This window comes from Bombina bombina, chromosome 6 (genome assembly GCF_027579735.1).
Source record: "Bombina bombina isolate aBomBom1 chromosome 6, aBomBom1.pri, whole genome shotgun sequence".
NCBI classification, from domain to species: Eukaryota; Metazoa; Chordata; class Amphibia; order Anura; family Bombinatoridae; genus Bombina; species Bombina bombina.
The window spans coordinates 560,257,052-560,275,810 of record NC_069504.1 but is presented as its reverse complement, the minus strand read 5'-3'; the positions used below and the strand labels follow the sequence as shown (position 1 = coordinate 560,275,810).

The 18,759-nt window shown below is 38.7% G+C and overlaps 1 protein-coding gene across 3 annotated transcripts in view; it reads left to right on the top strand.

Moving 5' to 3' along the window:
- The first annotated feature begins 16,087 nt into the window (after positions 1-16,087).
- ZNF280D (zinc finger protein 280D) overlaps positions 16,088-18,759 on the top strand; it is a 420,194-nt gene continuing 417,522 nt past the window's right edge. For 2 of the 3 annotated variants that reach the window (XM_053717512.1, XM_053717510.1), the window contains exon 1: positions 16,088-16,232. The gene's annotated coding sequence lies outside the window, so the exon portion shown is untranslated. The remainder of the gene's footprint in view (positions 16,233-18,759) is intronic. The other variant, XM_053717511.1, reaches the window with a different exon arrangement.

Sequence of the window (18,759 nt, the reverse complement as noted above, 5' to 3'; positions counted from 1 at the left end):
ACTCTAGACTCCACTCTCGTATCTTGGAATAAAGTTGCCAAAATGACTAAGCTAAAACCACTACACTCCGAACTATGCCAATTAGAAATCTTCTACCTCAAGAATATTATTTACTAGTAGACAAAATGGAGTAATAAAGGTCTTTATAGAGTCACTGACCTAATGAGCAGCAATGGAATCTTAACATTCAATCAGATGCAGGATAAAATTACACCTCTAATATTAAATTGGTTCTTATATCTTGAAATATTATCCGCCCTTAGGGAATTCCTAAAGACTGCTATAACTCAAACCACCACAACACTAGAGATCATATGTAAGGCTCCCCACAGAACGAAACATACTATTCTGAGGTTATATTCCGCTATACAGTCGTCCCATACACAAGTTAAAGGGACACTAAACCCAATTTTGTTCTTTAGTGATTCAGATAGACCATGTAATTTTAAGCAACTTTCTTATTTACTCCTATTATCACTTTTTCTTCGTTCTCTTGCCATCTTTATATAAAAAGCAGGAATGTAAAGCTTAAGAGAAGGCCCATTTTTGGTTCTTAAGCTGGGTTATGCTTGCTTATTTGTTTGCTAAATGTAGCCACCAATAAGCAAGCACTATCCAGGGTGCTTAACCTAAAATGGGCTGGCTCCTAAGTTTTAAATTAATACTTTCAAATAAAGATAGCAAGAGAATGAAGAAAAATTGATAGTAGGAGTAAATTAGAAAGTTGCATGCTCTATCTGAATCATGAAAAATAAAATGTGGGTTTTAGTATCCCTTTAAATCTCAGCTAATTTTAAATTGGGAGAGGGACTTGGAGATGGACATGCAGAAATGGGTCGACATATTTAGCGAGAGAGATAAGGGACTACTAAGCGCGGACTTTAGGGAAAATGCACTTAAAACTACCTTTCGGTGGTACTTAACCCCACTTCAGACAGCACATATGTCGCCTACAGGGAGTAGATTATGTTATGGAGGATGCAATACTCTAGGTACTTATTCGCACCAATGGTGGGAATGCAACAAAGTCAAACATGTCTGGGATAATCTCTCTTTTCATAAGCAATACCTTAGATGTAAATATCCAACTTACACAGGCTCAGGCATTACTACATGACCGATTTCCTAACTTCAACAAACTAATTAACATATTTATTAAGATCTTGTATACCGTTACAAGTTCCTGTATAGCCAGATATTGGAAAACTGGATCCCTTACATGGCAGGAGATTTTAAATAAAATCAATGTGACATATTCTATGTATGAATCAGCAGCCTGGATCCTAGATAATAAGGAAGCGGTTGACAGAGTTTGGTTTTATTGGGTGTTAAAAGGGAGGCCTACCAATACCCATAATTCCACATAAGCGACCTATATCATTCTTTACACTGATGCCCACCAGCCTCATCATCCACGGAATTAAAATATTAACACACCTATCTGAATCACTATAAAGGTATTTATATCAATTGACTTATACATCTTGTGCTTTTATATTATTTCTGTTTTTTTGATGTTTACTGTTTCTATGTACTATTGTTAATGTACGAAAAATACTTTAATAAAAAGATTTCAACATAAAGTAACACAAACTTTCAAAACAATCAGATATAGTAAAATCAATGCTGGATCTAAATGTACTGAAATATAAAACAGAAAAAGTGCAAAGCTTAAAAAGGACACTGAACCCAAATTTTTCCTTTCGCGATTCAGATAGAGAATGACATTTTAAGCAACTTTCTAATTTACTCCTATTATCAAATTGTCTTCATTCTCTTGGTATCTTTAGTCGAAATGCAAGAATGTAAGTTTCAATGTCGGCCCATTTCTGGTGAACAACCTGGGTTGTCATGGCTGATTGGTGGATACATTCATCCACCAATAAAAAAAGCTTAGATGCCTTTTCAAATAAAGATAACAAGAGAAAGAAGACAAATTGATAATAGGAGTAAATTAGAAAGTTGCTTAAAATTGAATCATGAAATAAAAAAAATGTGGGTTCAGTGTCCCTTTAAATGTAATATTAGTGAAATGTAGAAGTGTAAAGTAATTTCAAATACAAAAGCACAGAGTGTAACAAAAACTATCATATCGTGCAGAGCTACATTGCCCTGGGCTTGTCTCTCCTTCACATACAGAAATGCCCCTTAGACAAGTATAGCAAAATTTGCCTTTCAAGAATCTTGTGAGAGATATCTTGCAGTGCTGGAGGGTTCAGCCCCTGTGAAGTCTGCATTACAAGCAGGAAAATCTTTTATCATCATGCCCCAGAGGAGGCTAATAAAAATCCAGACACTTCAGGAATGGTATGATTAAAATAATTTATGTTTTTTTTTTGTTTTTATTTATGGGGTTAAGGGCTATTTGAATCTGAATCAAAATTTAGTGCAAGACGTTACTAATGGCGGTGGAAAAATAGCAGGGGTATTTACAGTGAGGATAAGTAACGTAGGGGTGATGTTTAGAGTTCAAGATGTTTTTAACTTGGGGATTGTAGTTAGAAAAATAGAGGTTATCTGCAGTGGTAGGAGGTTGCATTGGTGTGATGCATAAGGTTAGCCATTAGGATTACTTGTGGTAGGGGATAATTCAGGGTTAATGGCTGGTGGGAGGACAGGGAGAATTGGGGTAAGGAATAGCAGTTAAGTTTATGGGGAAGGCAATAGCTAGGGTTAATTAAGGGATTTCAAGGAATCGTAATTATATTTTAGCAAGATAAGGATGTCACTATCTGCCTTCTGCAGTGATTGAGCGATTTAACTTTTGAACACGAGTTAGAGAAGCCAACAACAATGACCTAAGTCAACAAGAATATAAAGGGCTGACTCAAGAATTGACAGAAGGCAAAGTCTAGACGCCGCCTCCCCAGTAGGAATTCAAGAATGTATGTGATGGAGAGCTCCAGCAGAATGTATGGATCCCCTATACCCAATATTCTGCAGAACTCCCTCTTCAAACACAGCAATTCAGTAAGGGTGTAGTCATCAATCCCATGCAATAAATGGAACAGGATACCTAGAGTCATACACTGATGGTAAAGCAACACTACCTCAAGGCAGACAGACTCCATGGGTTGACACTAACAATAATAGGAGGTAGGACATAACAGTGCCTTACCCAATAGCAAGAATATCTGCTCAAGTATCCCTGGGCCCCCTGCAGAAGAACCCTGGTCAAGATGGAACCAGTGGGCTTACTCTGGAGGTGACCATCTGGTGATATGTTGTGAAGTGTAACGTGTCAAAGATAATAATCCAAGCAGATGTAGAGAGAGAATACTCAACATTTCTGGATCCCTATTAAAAAGGGACAGAATACACCAATTTTAACTTAACTATGTAATAGACACTACTTAAAATAATAACATGCACAGATACTGACATAAAAAGCCAGTATAAAACCTTTTAAAAACTTACTTAGAAGCTCCCAATTTAGCACTGTTGATGAGCTTAGTCTGGAACACCCACTGAAAGGGGCTGAGAGTAGACCCTTCCCTGCATATGAACAGACCCATTATACAAACATAAGCAATGTGAAGTCTGTATACATCTAAAACTTTGGGCTTGGTTAGGAGTCTGAAAATCCGTACAATTTTATTTAAAAATAAGCAAAACTATACACTTTTACAAAAACACACCCAGATGGGCTATATAAATGGACCATCTACAAAACAATTATGCAAAGAAAAATATAGTGTATAATGTCCCTTTAAAAAGGGACATGAAACACAAAATATTTTATTTTATGATTCAGATAGATCTTGCAATTTTAAACAATTTTCCAATTTACTTCTATTATCTAATTTGCTTCATTCTCTTGGTATCCTTTGTTTAAGGATCAGTAATTCAACGTTAGGAGCTAGCTGAAAGCCAATGACAAAAGGCATATATATGTGTAGCCACCAATCAGCATCTTCTGAGTCTACTTAGGTATACTTTTCAACAAAGAATACAAAGAGAATGAAAAATTACAGTCAGAAAAAAGGGTACAGTTAGAGTCTGTTTGTGAAAACTTAGGGTACAACTGCAGTGGTTGTACCCTCAATGGGTCATAATTACATTTTAAAGGAACTAATATTTACCATTTAGGGGTAAATAAGGTACAAATACATTTACAACTGTCAAAGGGTCCATATATGTACCTTTTAATCCCCCAAAAAAGGTAAAATCACTTGTGTGACCAAAAGGTTCAGGGGATGGGTGGTTCACAGCTGCCAACCCCTGCAAGTCCATATAACTTGTGCACCAGGGGCGCGATCCGATATAGGTCGTAGTTTTCGGCGCAAGCGAGGTAACCCGCGTCGCCCGCAGTTTCAGCTCGCAACTCGAGCTATCCAATATTCACCGCCGTCAGATGCTAAACTGGCGTAAGTCTGAAAAACCGACGAGCAGGCAAAATGTGCGCAAATACACCTTTTAGTCGTCGCAAGTACTTGCGCCTGTTTTTTGTTCACGTAAAGTCTCAATAAAGTGTAGTTTTATGCAAATTAGCCTACGACTCGTAAAAAATAACGCCAGTTCTAAGAGATGCGCCACGTAATGACGAGATTCAAAATTCATACTTAAACCCCTGCGCAGCCGCAATTTCTTTAGTGTGTTTGGTTGGTTCTTGGAGCTACAGCACACTACAGCGAGTATAGAGATTAGTGGTAAGAGTAGTGAGAAAGGAGCATCATCAAGTTAGTTAGGTCGGATTGTTGGTTGGATTGTTAAGCCAGTACATTTACTTACACTTTTTTTCATATTGCACACATTTTGCATACACACATATACAAAATACACAACACTTTTTTTTTATAACACCCAACACTCTTTATTTATCTTTTACAGTTTGAAAGGCTGAGTGTCTGGTTGTGATTGTGTGTGATTGAAGTGGGAGTGAGTGTGAGTGTGTGTAGTGTGAGGATGTCAGGGAGAGATAGGGCTGGGGGGAGGAGGGAAGGGGAGTCGCAGGGAGAGGATTATGTACAGGAGGAGCAGCAGGGTCCCCGTCAGGGAGTGAGCGGAGTGGGGAGAGCCAGAATGGAGGATGGGAGTGGGGTTGCCCAAAGGCCAGGCACACTGAGAAGAGGGATAGAGGGTGCACATGGGGATAGAAGGGGGGAGGAGGGAGAGGATAGGGAGGAACCCACACCAGGGACATCCCAGGGAGGGAGCCAGGCAGCCCAGGACGAGGAGCGTATGAGGTGTCCCAATTTCAGTTTTGCCGAAAACCTCGCTCTCGTCCAGGCTGTCCTGGAGAACCATAATGCCCTCTTTGGACAAGAGAAGGGCAAAGGAGTTGCCCGGAGGCGTAAGGATGCTTGGCAGAAGGTGGTGGAGGCCGTCAATGGAGTGTCCCAACAGAGGAGGAATGTTGACGGGCTTAAGAAGAGATGGAATGATTGCAAGAGGAGAGTCAAGGAGAGGATGGGCCAGGAAGCAATCTCCCAGAGGGCAACAGGAGGTGGGCCTCACTATGAGGCCGAATACAATGAGTGGCAGGAGCTCATTCGTCGGTCCCTGAGCCTCACAGCAGTCCGTGGACTTCCAGGGGCTCGTGACTCAGGGACTGCAACATCAGCACAGCATGCTGGTGAGTAACATCCCACACACTAGTATAATATGTATTTGAGTTATAACATCCTATATTGTCACACATTCATGTACACAATGAGGATCATGGTATTTTGATTACTAACAACTAAATATACAATGATATTTAACATTAAAGGGACATGAAACACAAAGATATTTTTTCATTATTCAGATAGAGAATATAGTTTTAAACAACATCCAAATTTACTTCCATTATCTATATTTAATTTTTATTTTGAAAATCTTAGTTTATTAAATATCAATGCACATGGGTGAGGCAATCACACGAGGCATTGATGTACAGCCACCAATCAGCAGCTTCTGAGCCTATCAAGAAATGCATATCAGCTAAGAATATCAAGATAATGAAGCATATTAGCTAATGGAAGTAAATTACAATTTATTTAGAATACCATGCTTGTCTAGCTGAATCATGAAATAATAAATATGTTTTGCATGTCCATTTAATGCTACTTAACACATTGAAAATCATGATATGAGGTAGAATAGTGAAATACTAACATGTCTCAGAGTAACACAGGCCACAAGCCACATGTAGACCTTTCAGTAAATGGACACCATAGTCATCACAACCATAATGTCACTTAAAGAACACATTTTCTCCATCACTGACATGTACACAGAACTATTGTATGAAACACATACATGTATAATTAGCATATTCCAAACCCTCATATCACAAATCTCAATGTGCACAAGCATGTTATAGAGTTTGACATGAGAATGTGGATAGGCCCTAGCATGTAAATTGTATGCCCACATGGATAGATATGTGACTGTACTAATCACTCTCATCATTTGACTCCTTCACAGAACCTCCAGTCACCAGGGTGCCTACGCCTATGAATCCCCCAACACCGGTTCTAAATATATGTCCACCACAACCACCGGTACAGATAAGAGAGCAGGAGTATGCCAGGCATGAGATGTCTTGGACTGCGTCCATTGAAAATCCACATATCATGCCACCTGCATTAGAGGAGGATACCTGGCAGGACCCGTGGCAGGAGGAATATTCCTATGGCTTGGAGGGGGAGCCCCACCAGCCCCAAAGGGTAGATGTATTTCCCCCCCCCCAACAATATCAGGGCACTACAGGAGTATACCAGCAGGCTGAGTGGATGCACACCAGCGGACATTGGGACTATCGGTCCATCCCGACATCTGGACCATCATCTTCAGTTGGAAGGGCTCCACCAACTGTAATCCATCGCCCTGCACCTCCAGCTCATATCCCTGTGGCTGCACCTCCAGCTGAGATATCTCTTCCTGCACGTCCAGCTGCTGTTTTTGTTCCGGCACCTCCAACTGAGGTTATTGTTCCGGCACCTCCAACTGAGGTTAATGTTCCGGCACCTCCAACTGAGGTTAATGTTCCGTCACCTCCAACTGAGGTTAATGTTCCGTCACCTCCAACTGAGGTTAATGTTCCGGCACCTCCAACTGAGGTTAATGTTCCGGCACCTCCAACTGAGGTTAATGTTCCGGCACCTCCAACTGAGGTTAATGTTCCGGCACCTCCAACTGAGGTTAATGTTCCGGCACCTCCAACTGAGGTTAATGTTCCGGCACCTCCAGCTGAGGTTGTTGTTCCGGCACCTCCAGCTGAGGTTGTTGTTCCGGCACCTCCAGCTGAGGTTGTTGTTCCGGCACCTCCAGCTGAGGAACACGTCATTGAAAGAGTGCCTATTGTCCCTGCTGATGAAGAGCCCATGGATCAATTGAGTTCTGCCATGGGTGATGAATATATCTCACTACAGAGGAGGCAAACTTTGACCTGTGAGACTCTAACGGAAACGTGTCTGAATATGCAGAGGGAACAACACAGGTTCCATAGAACCCAACACCGTTTGCAACAGAGGTCGAATGAGCTGCAAAGGGACATGGCAGCATCGCTATCAGCTATGGTCCAAAATCAGAATCAAATGCTACGTGTAATATCGGACATGCAAATCCAAAGTGACCAAAGATGGAGGGAACAGAATCAACTGTTGGGGGCTTTGGTGGAGCATTTCACCCAACAGCAGGACATGGCATCAAGTATCTCCTCTGTGACCAGCACTCCTAGTGTATCCACACAACCCAGGAGAGGCAGAAGACCCACACCAGGCCCCTCATCTAAGAGGCCTAAAAAAAAAAAAATATTATTCAATTTCATTGAAAATCTTGTCCTCTGTTATTTACTATCTAATTGTCATCCACATCCATGTGAGTTGTGTTTTAGTACAGTAATATTGGTAAAACATATAATAATACCTGTGTTGAAATGGACCAAAAAGGAATTATTATAAGGTTTATGACATATTCATGCTCAATAAACAACATGACATGGTTGTGTCTCAACGGTACATATAGTAATATTAACTTCTAAGATGTACATCAAGGTTTCTCACATCCAATATAAATTGACACGTTGGTATATATAACTAATAATATATTTAAAGAAGGTGTGAACATAAGGTATAAATATCCATTATCCTCATTCTTAATGATAGTGAACTAAACATGAATTAAACAAATTATAAATATACAGTAATTAGGGTTGTTAAAGGGACATTAAAGCAAATATTTTTACTTCATGATTTTGAAGAAGATAATTTCAAAAATAAACTATAATTTCATTCTATTATTTCTGTAGCTTCATTCTATTGATATTCTTTGCTGAAAACAATATCAAGATATGTTTGGTAGCTGATGATTAGTAGCTGTATATAGATGCCTCCTGAAATTTCTTCACTGTGTGCATTTCTATGTCTTCATTAAAGTATATCTAAATAAATAATGAAAATAGGTAATTGATTTAAATTATAAGGTTTGTGAAAAATTATCTTCTCTATCCTTAATCATGAAACAATATGTTTGGGTATAGTGTCCCTTTAAGGGAAGGGGGTTGGGATGTAGTAGTTTCACTTACATGCAGTGGAAATCCAAACTTTTACATTCTGCAAGACATGATATATACACATGCAATGGTTGGTGAGGTACTGTCAAACATCATAATACATGTGAATGTTACGGTTTACTGTAATTATGAATAAGTAACTTACAGGTGAAGTATTCCCGGATGACATAATCCCTCACTTCATTCCCCCTCAGTGTCCCCCTGTCCACATCCTCAAGTACAGGAACCAGCTGCTGCTGCTGCTCTGGGTCAATGTCCCCCAACAAACGTGTGTCCACAGCAATGTTGTGTAGAATACAGCAAGCATTGACAATGGAACACACTTTGTTGGGGTTATACTGTAGTGCTCCGCCTGTAACATCCAGACACCTGAACCTGGTTTTTAATAGGCCAAAGCTCCTTTCAATGACATTCCTTGTTCTTATGTGTGCCTCCTGGTACCTGAGTTGTGGCTCTGTAATGGGGTGCACCAAGGGGGTTAATAGCCATGGTCTGCAGCCGTACCCTGCGTCACCTGTCATGTAACATATGTGTTTGGATTACTACAGGTACATCATGTGCTTTAAAGGGACACAACATGAATCACATATAAAAGATAGATTTCATAAAAAAATTAATGGAAGTAATCAGGATAGTTAATTTAAATTAAAAGGCCTATCTGAATAATGGAAGAGCAATTTATTCTAGACTGTCCATTTAATATGAACCTGCAATTGTTAGCAGCTTGATAATTAACTTTGATTAGATCATTTTCTCCATTCTATAGATAACTCTTGATGACAAGCATATTAGATATGCTCAATAGCTGCTGATTGGTGGCTGCACATAGAAGCCTCATATGATTGGCTCATATATGTGAATTAGTAATTTAAAAAAAATTTTTATTTAAAGAATGAATAAAATGATATAAGAGAAGTGAATTATAATGCTGTTTAACATTGTATTCTCTATCTGACACATGAGATGACAATATGTGTTTAGTGTCCCTTTATTAGAAATATACAGACAGAATGCAGGTACTCACCAAGCAGCCATCCTCCCGAAAGTGTTCCATTTTCAAACATATTGAATAAGGAGGTCTGGCGCAGGATGTAGGAATCATGTGCACTCCCTGGGAAGCCTGCATACACATGTAAGAATTTCAGATTGGTATCGCAGACCATCTGGCAATTCAATGAGTGAAACCCTTTCCTGTTAATATAGAGGATTGTCTCCTCATGTGGGGCCACAATACGCACATGTGTGCAATCAATTGCCCCCATGACATTAGGAATACCCCCCAGTCGATAGAAGCCTTGTTTAAGACGGTTCCATTCCTGGGGGGTATGGGGGAAATGAATGTATCGTTGTGTCTGGTTATCTAGAGCAGTCAGAACCTCCCCTAGAATCCTGGAGAAGGTAGACTGCGCTAGGCCAGACACAAGCCCCTCTGTTGACTGGTATGAGCCAGTTGCCAGGAAGTGTACAACACACAACAGCTTCTGCATACCAGTCAGAGCTCGGTTCCTATACGCTTGAGGGTCAATTTCATCCTTCAACACCTCATATAGGTTAATGAGGCTTGCAGATGTCAAGCGATATTTTTCCCTGACCTCCACTTCTGTCATCCCAAACAGGGTGACCCTAACCCTGTGTACCCTTGGTGCTCTTCCCCTCTGCTGATGCCTTCGTCTTATAGGCCCTGCTGGCCTATGGGCAGCTGCAGCAACAGCAGCATGGGGAGCACCAGGAACAGGGACAACAGCAGGAGGAGCAGGGAGGGCAGCAGCAGCAGCTGGAGCAGGGACAGCTACAGCACCATGACCAGGGACCTCAGCAGCAGGGATACCATCCAAAACATGGGCTTGTAGGGGTTCCAGCACCCCTTGTGCCCCACGACGCTGTCTCACTCTAAATGCTATATACTGCAAGGGAAACATGGTGGCTAATGAGGGTGTGCATTTGCAGGTGTTTTAAGGTTGCAGGTGAGGGGTTGTGCTGTTTGTGATTGGTTTGACACACTTGCAGGGGCAGGAATAATAAATGCTTTTAAGAGGTTAACTATTTGTGAACAAGCTGCTGCTATGTATATTGTTAGGCATGCATTTGTTAGGCCTTCTGAGAGTTACGTTGGTTTCTAAGTCAGTGCAAGGGTACCTGCGCCTTCAATTTGTGGCGAGCTGAGAATGGCGTAGATTTTGAAAAATCTGCGCGCGTAAGTCCTTACGCCGTATATAGGATAGCAAATTGCGCGTGTTTTGTATGTCAGTCTATGGGCCAAAAAACTACGGGCGACGCCAGAAATCTACGCGCGTAACTTCTAGCTTACGCCGTATATAGGATACCAAATCCGCGCAAATATTGGCGTCGCCGGCTTTTGCGGGCGACGATTTATATCGGATCGACCCCCTGAGCGTTATTTTATCAATTATTTAATGAACACATAATTGGCAATCACCCAAAATGAATTCAACATGCATGTTGTACAGTAAAATAGTTAAAGGGATAGTAAACCCAATTTTTTTCTTTCATGATTTGGATAGAGCATGCAACTTTAAGCAACTTTCTAATTTACTCCTATTATCAATTTTTCTTTGTTCTCTTGCTATCTTAATTTGAAAACGCAGGAATGAAAGCTTTGGAGCCAGCCTATTTTTTGTTCAGTACCCTGTATAGGGCTTGCTAATTGGTGCCTGCATTTAGCCATCCAATCAGCAAGCACAACCAAGGTTCTTAGCCTAAAATGGGCTGGCTCCAAAGCTTTTATTCCTGCTTTTTCAAATAAAGATAGCAAGAGAAGAAAAATGAACCTTTAATGTTTATATTTAGAGCATCAAGATTATACCTTTTAAACATTAAGCAAATATATTAACTTAAATTGCAAAGAAAAAAAATAATTTTAAACTCTATAAAATGTTGACCATTCCCCAGTCACATACTGTACATGGACATCTGTTGGTAGAAAGTTTCTTGACATTATGTAGCACAGCCCCATCTATTAATTGAACGTTCTTGGACATTGTGTAGCACAGCCCCATCTATTAATTGAACGTTCCTGGACATTGTGTAGCACAGCCCCATCTATTAATTGAACGTCCCTTGACATTGTGTAGCACAGCCCCATCTATTAATTGAACGTCCCTGGACATTGTGTAGCACAGCCCCATCTATTAATTGAACATCCCTGGACATTGTGTAGCACAGCCCCATCTATTAATTGAACGTCCCTGGACATTGTGTAGCGCAGCCCCATCTATTAATTGAACATCCCTGGACATTGTGTAGCGCAGCCCCATCTATTAATTGAACGTCCCTGGACATTGTGTAGCGCAGCCCCATCTATTAATTGAACGTCCCTGGACATTGTTTAGCGCAGCCCCATCTATTAATTGAACGTTCCTGGACATTGTGTAGCGCAGCCCCATCTATTAATTGAACGTCCCTGGACATTGTTTAGCGCAGCCCCATCTATTAATTGAACGTTCCTGGACATTGTGTAGCACAGCCCCATCTATTAATTGAACGTTCCTGAACATTGTGTAGCACAGCCCCATCTATTAATTGAACGTTCCTGGACATTGTGTAACACAGCCCCATCTATTAATTGAACGTTCCTGGACATTGTGTAACACAGCCCCATCTATTGGTAGAAGTTTCAGATTGTAAATTCCCACGGGAATAGGGCCCTCAATTCCTCCTGTATGTGTTTGTATATGTTGTCCTGTATCTTACAAGTTTTATATCATTGTATCTATGGACAGCGCTGCGGAATATGTTGGCGCTTCATAAATAAAGTATAATAATAAAATGTGTACTAGGGAAAAAAGACTAAATTTTCATATGGTGACAATTCAAATAAAATTGTTTTATCGTTTATGCCTTCCCTGAATCCCTTTTCCTTTTGTTAGATTTATATTTTATAACTATGTTGTGTCTATGTGGAGTGTGCCACCATAAGTTAAATGGTGTGTTAGAGTTTAGTCCTGAGTTAAAAAAACTTTGATTAGTAGCTCCTTTTGGGATAGTTGGTGTTGCCTGGTTCTTTTAGGAATTCCAGTAGCAGAGTCTTAGGACCTGCTTTCTGGCTGCCCTTTTCAAAATAATCAAACTTCATTGTAAGTTGTGTTTTCTATTATTGTTAAGTAAAGCTATACATACTTAAAAACAAAAAAACACCTGAGCAAGAGCACAATAGGTGAATGTATATTTGAATGTTATTAATAACATTTTGGCATATTTAATATTCTGTGTTGAGAAAAATTTGCGTTATGAGGTAACCTTAAAGGGACAGTAAACCTTAAAAATAATGTTATATAATTCTGCACATAGTGCAGAATTATATAACATTACATTAGCCAAACTTTACAAATCATAATATTCCCTTTTTATTTTGTAAAAATACCGCTGTTTTACAGACCCGCTCTCTGTACTCTGCTGAGCGGGTCTGTTTTTACTAAGCGCATCGGGCCAGATGTATAGTCACAGCCCGGCCCGACCGCGCCATTAGACACAGTGCAGCTCGCTCCCGCTGTCAGACAGAGCAGGAGCGAGCTGCACTGTGTCTAATGGAGCGGTCGGGCCGGGCTGTGACTATACAGCTGGCCCGATGCGCTCAGTAAAAACAACAGACCCGCTCAGCAGAGTACAGAGAGCGGGTCTGTAAAACAGCGGTATTTTTACAAAATAAAAAAGGGAATATTATGATTTACAAAGTTTGGCTAATATAATGTTATATAATTCTGCACTATGTGCAGAATTATATAACATTATTTTTAAGGTTTACTGACCCTTTAAAAGGACAAATATACAAATTTTTTATGGGTACATTAGGGTTCCATATCACTGAGGTCAAATTTAGTCCCCAAAGGTACAATCTGCAAGGGTACAAATATGTTCCCATGTTAAAGCGGGTGTACCATTGAGGGTAATGCCCCAGTGACAAGCTGTTGTACTTCTAAATATAATTTTTTGACAGTGTAGATAATAGACATTGGAAAGTTATTTAAAATTATATGCTGAATCATGAAATAAAAATTGGAATTTAATTTTAATGGAAACACTGTTAGATTTAACTTATGATGACGTCACTATTAGTAATTTCTCATTTTGTTGGCAGAAACACTTTTTGTTATGTGTGAATGTGAAATTATAATATAAAACACTTCATATGGTCAAATAAACAATGCATGTGATGGCAACTAAAACCAAATCAGGGTTGGAATCTCTGAGGGAATAAGTTATAGGGATTTTTTTTTTTAACTCCCTTAAAAAGGGACATAAAACCCACATTTGTTCTTTCTTGATTGATAAAAAGCATGCAATTTTAAGCAACTTTCCAAGTTAGTTATATTATCTAATCTTCATTCTCTTGATATCCATTGTTGAAAATCATATCTAAATAAGCTCAGTAGCTGCTGCACATAGATGCCTTGTGTGATTGGCTCATCCATGTGCATTGCTATTTCTTCAACAAAGGATATATAAAGAATGAAGCAAATAAGATAATAGAATTAAACTAGAATGTTTAAAATTGTATTCTCTATCTGAATCATTAAATAAATATTTTGGGTTTCATGTCACTTGGCTTTACCATTATATTTATATAATCTATACCTGCATTTATCAATAAATGTGAATTTTTGACATAGAACAAAGCATAAAGTAGCACTTAGGTGATCCATGGGGTGCCGTTTGGGGAAGGAACCAAATGATGATAAAACAGACAATCAGCCCAAGGCCATGCCTTTACCTAGGTGAAGATTCATTGTGAGGTTTCTGTGGTTCTCTAAGAGAAAGTGGAACATACGAGTTGCACTGAGGACATTTTATAATTTTTATATGCGTAAAACACAAGATGTGTGGAAAATATAAGTAGAATACTATAAATTGTGAGTATATTTTTAGTCACATGCTGTTTAAACCACAGATCGCTTAAAAGTAATTAAAAAAATAGGCACAAAATGTATGCACAACAACTGTTAGGTAATTCACTGACAGAAGGCATTTGGGGTATTGTAGAATCGGCTGTAAAACTATTCAGCTTAGGGAAATACGCAATCACGCTATTCTATAAGATAGTTATATCTTTACTAGGAGGAAAAAATTTAGAAATATTAGCCGATAATTGGCAAATCTCCCCGGAAAAATTACAGGACAGTTTTAAGGCAAAAGATATAGCTACAATATCTACTTCTTGGAGAGAAACACACAAAATTTATAAATAAAATATATATTACTCCGGCGGTTAAGGCTAGATGGTCAACAACGGGACTACAATGCCCCAAATGTAAAAGGTTGAGAGCAGACTGGTATCATTATTTTTGGGCTTGCATTAAAATTAAAAATTTTTGACATAAGGTGAATGCATGGATTAACAGAATTAACTCAACTAACATACAATTTTCGGATGATATAATTTTTTTTTTCGTTAAGGAAGGATATCCCTTCAAGAACTTACAACAGCTAAACAGTGTCATTATAACAAGTAGATTGCTGATTTTAAAATATTGGAAATCCAATAAATCTCCAAGTCTCAGAGAACTTAGACAAAAAAATTTAAATCAAGTTATTCTAGAACAGATGGATATATCTGCTATCTCGGAAATTCTTATTACTAGATTTTTCAAAAAATGGAAAAATATAATTTGAGACTTCCCAGTAGAAAACCAGAGACAGCTAATTGCACCATTCAGGGGCACCTGGTACCTCGAAACTGCAATTGCAAACAATGAGTTCCCGGGATGAAGATAAGAACAAGAGGAGGAGGGGTAGGGTTCCCTTTCTTTTTTGTTTTGTTTTGCTTTGTGTCCTTCTGTTTATTTAAAAAAAGGTATAAAAAGAAACCAACGAGGTAGATCCAGGACAGGAAATCTGTTATTTTTTTGTTTCTTTCTTGCATCTGTAAAAAACTTTTCTTGCTATATGAACTGTAACCTGGTATTTGATTTGTAATATGTATCTACTTGTTGGTATATAAATAAATATATTAAAAAAAATAATAATAAAAAATGGGCACATAAAATTTCAAATACATTGTGGTGTGTATTAAGAATTTTAAAATTAATTTGATTTTCAGTAAAGGAAAATTTAAAATGCTACCACCATTTCAGTTGTAAAAAAAAAAAAAAAAAAAAAAAAAAAAAAAATCCTAGTTGAACAACTCACCAGTTTGCTTATTTTTATTTTTTTTTAAGTTACAAATTAATGTTAAAAACTGATGGGTTTTAGAGATGAATTTCGAAATTCTTTGTTTATGAAAAGTTTCAAAATGTATAATTTTATACTTGATATATGAATTGCCATTATCTTTTTAGGATGTTCTTTGTGCTCCTCTTTTTTTTTCTCTTCTAAAACAAGCTTGACTAACAATTTTCCTTTAAACTTTCATGGGAAACTATTTTTAAACGTTTTCTATGAAGAAAAGCAAGGCTTTAAGTGTGTCTATTCGCAATAAAAAAAAAGCGATGCCTTATTTTTACTCAGGAGCAATCAAACTGCCATATACTTATAGCTGTTTTTCCTTACGCTGCCTGCGCAACTAATGTGCAAATGGCGTTGTGCCGGGGCAGACAGCACATGCTCCCCGGCCTGCGCGTCTCCAGCACACAATCCTCCTTGTTAGACCTACCATTACCCAGCAGCCACCGCAGCAAGTTCACGCGAACTCCCTGTAAGCAGCCCGGCGCTGCCTGGAAGCGCGTTACTGCCAACCTTCCCGAGCAATCCCTTCCTCCAATCCGGTGTAGCGCACACGGTAAGCGAGATTTTAATTTTATTTTCGTATGCTGCAGCCCTAATTCCCCACATTTCCTCTGGGTCATTTTAAAAGACTCTGGGACCTATGACTAGATGGTATTGCAGGAGTGAGATGGAGCCCAGTGATGGTTCGCCGACCCTCGCCTGTGTCGGACGCCATCTTTGGTTATCCCTGTGTTGCTTTTCTTTCTTTTGCTTGAACACCCAGCTCCGTAGCTGGTAGCGAGAGGGTAAGGGTAGGGAAACGATTAAGCGTCACAAACAGGTTTCCTCTTTCCTGTAATTAAGTTGACGTACACAACATTGCGGTCCCTGTTGCTCTCTGGGGAGTCAGTTTTAAGCTGCAGTATAAAAGAAGGGTGGCAGCTTCATCCCTCATAAAGTGAGCGGAAGGTGCTTGTCTCTACCACACCTCCGCCTCCTCTGCGCCTTTTGTTGACTGACTGCTCTAACGCGAACTGACTCTTGTCAACATATGACAGCATCTAAATAATTTGTGTGTTGCAAAATAATAACTGTTGGGGATGGGAGGAAATTTGACGATTTAAACCTGCCTCCTAGTCTCACCAATCCTAAACTGCCAGACATGGATATGGCAAAAAGCCTCACATATAAGATTGTTATGGTGAGAAAAGATGCCACCCATCCGTGACACAACATGCTAAACAAAGTGCTAAGGTGGTTTTGATTGCACCTCCTACTGTTTTTTAAAGCACTTTTTCGCTTTTATTTTTTCAATCTGCTTGTTATTTAAATAAAATTGTATATACATGCCCATATTTTTTTTTTTAAAAGCAATCATAAATATATTATTGTAATTCTTTTTAAATTTTAGGAAAATTTTAAGTAGATTATATAATGCCCCTTGGTAAAATACACTACTTTCTATCTTCTGCCTCCAGGATTTTATCCAGAAAGTAAAGAAATCTCACATGGGATTAGGAAAACGATATATAGTATGTAAAGTATGCCAGGCCAAACATGTCTAAACCTGTTGCAGATTTAAATATTTTTAGCAAAATAGAAGTTGTTTTTTTCTGCCTAATCCACCAAAATATCAACAAAAAATATGATTTTATTTTCCAGTTTTTAGGTTGTCTACTTACCTGTATTAAAGCCTCTGCAGACTGCCATCTTATCTCAGTTATTTCGACAGACTTGCATTTTAGCCAATCAATGATGACTCATAAATAACATTGTGCTCACTCCCGTGGCATTATCTATACTGCACACACAAACTAGCAGTGTCTAACTGTGAAAACATGTCAAAATGCACCGAGATAAAAGGTGTCCTTCAAGGGCTTAGAAATAGTTTGAGCCTACCTAGGTTTAGCATTCAAAAAAGATAAAGCAAATGTGATGATAAAAGAACATTTGAAAGTTTGTTCAAAATTGCATGCCCTGTCTGAATCATGAAAGTTTATTTTTGACTTGACTGTGCCTTTTTAAATAATGAATTTTGTGGGCCCATAGCAAAACCATTTTATTTCTGTTTTACTGCTGATCCACTTAAAGTGAATGTAAATTTTGATGCTTAAGTGCCCAGTTTTTAAAAATTCGATTAAAAACAGGGGCACTTTAATTCATCAAAATTTACAATAACTCGTGTTGTGAAAAAATACTTACCTTTTAATCTTGACAGCCGCTCCAGCTTCCTCCGCCTGTTGCAAAGCCTCTTCCTGGGTCTAAAATGAGTAATCCGGCTTCCTCCAATCACAGCGTTGAATCAGACACTGATTCCCCCCGGGGGGGAAGCCGTAATTGGAGGATGACCGATCCATCATTTCTGACGTCAGAAATAGCTTGCTACGACCGGGGAAGCTGGAGCGGCTGACAAGTTTTAAAGGTAAGTATTTTTTCACAACACAAGTGAAATGTAAATTTTGATGAATTAAGGTGCCCCTGTTTTTAATCAAATTTTTAAAAACCGGGCACTTTAGCATCAAAATTTACATTCACTTTAAAGGGACTTTCCGGTCAAAATGTAAATGCACATAGATTAAAGTGACACTGAACCCAAATTTTTTTTATTTTGTGATTCAGATAGAGCATGCAGTTTTAAGCAACTTTTTAAATTTACTCCTATTATCTATTTTTCTTCGTTCTCTTGCTATCTTTATTTGAAAAAGGCATCTTAAGGGTTTTTTTTGGTTCAGAACTCTGGACAGCACTTTTTTTAGTGGTGGATGAATTTATCCACCAATCAGCAAGAACATCCCAGGTTGTTCACCAAAAATGGGCCGGCATCTAAACTTCTTGCATTTCAAATAAAGATACCAAGATAGTGAAGTAAATGTGATAATAGGAGTAAAATAGAAAGTTGCTTAAAATGTCATGCTCTATCTGAATCATGAAAGAAAAAATTTGGGTTCAGTGTCCTTTTAATTACATCTTTAAATAGAAACATGTTTGCAATATATAGGTAATAACAAAAATGCTTCTAGTAAAAGTTATCACTGTTCTAGTGTTGTCATTTTTCTCTGCATGTGAAGCATAGCTAGATATTCACAGAGCACTTGCATTTT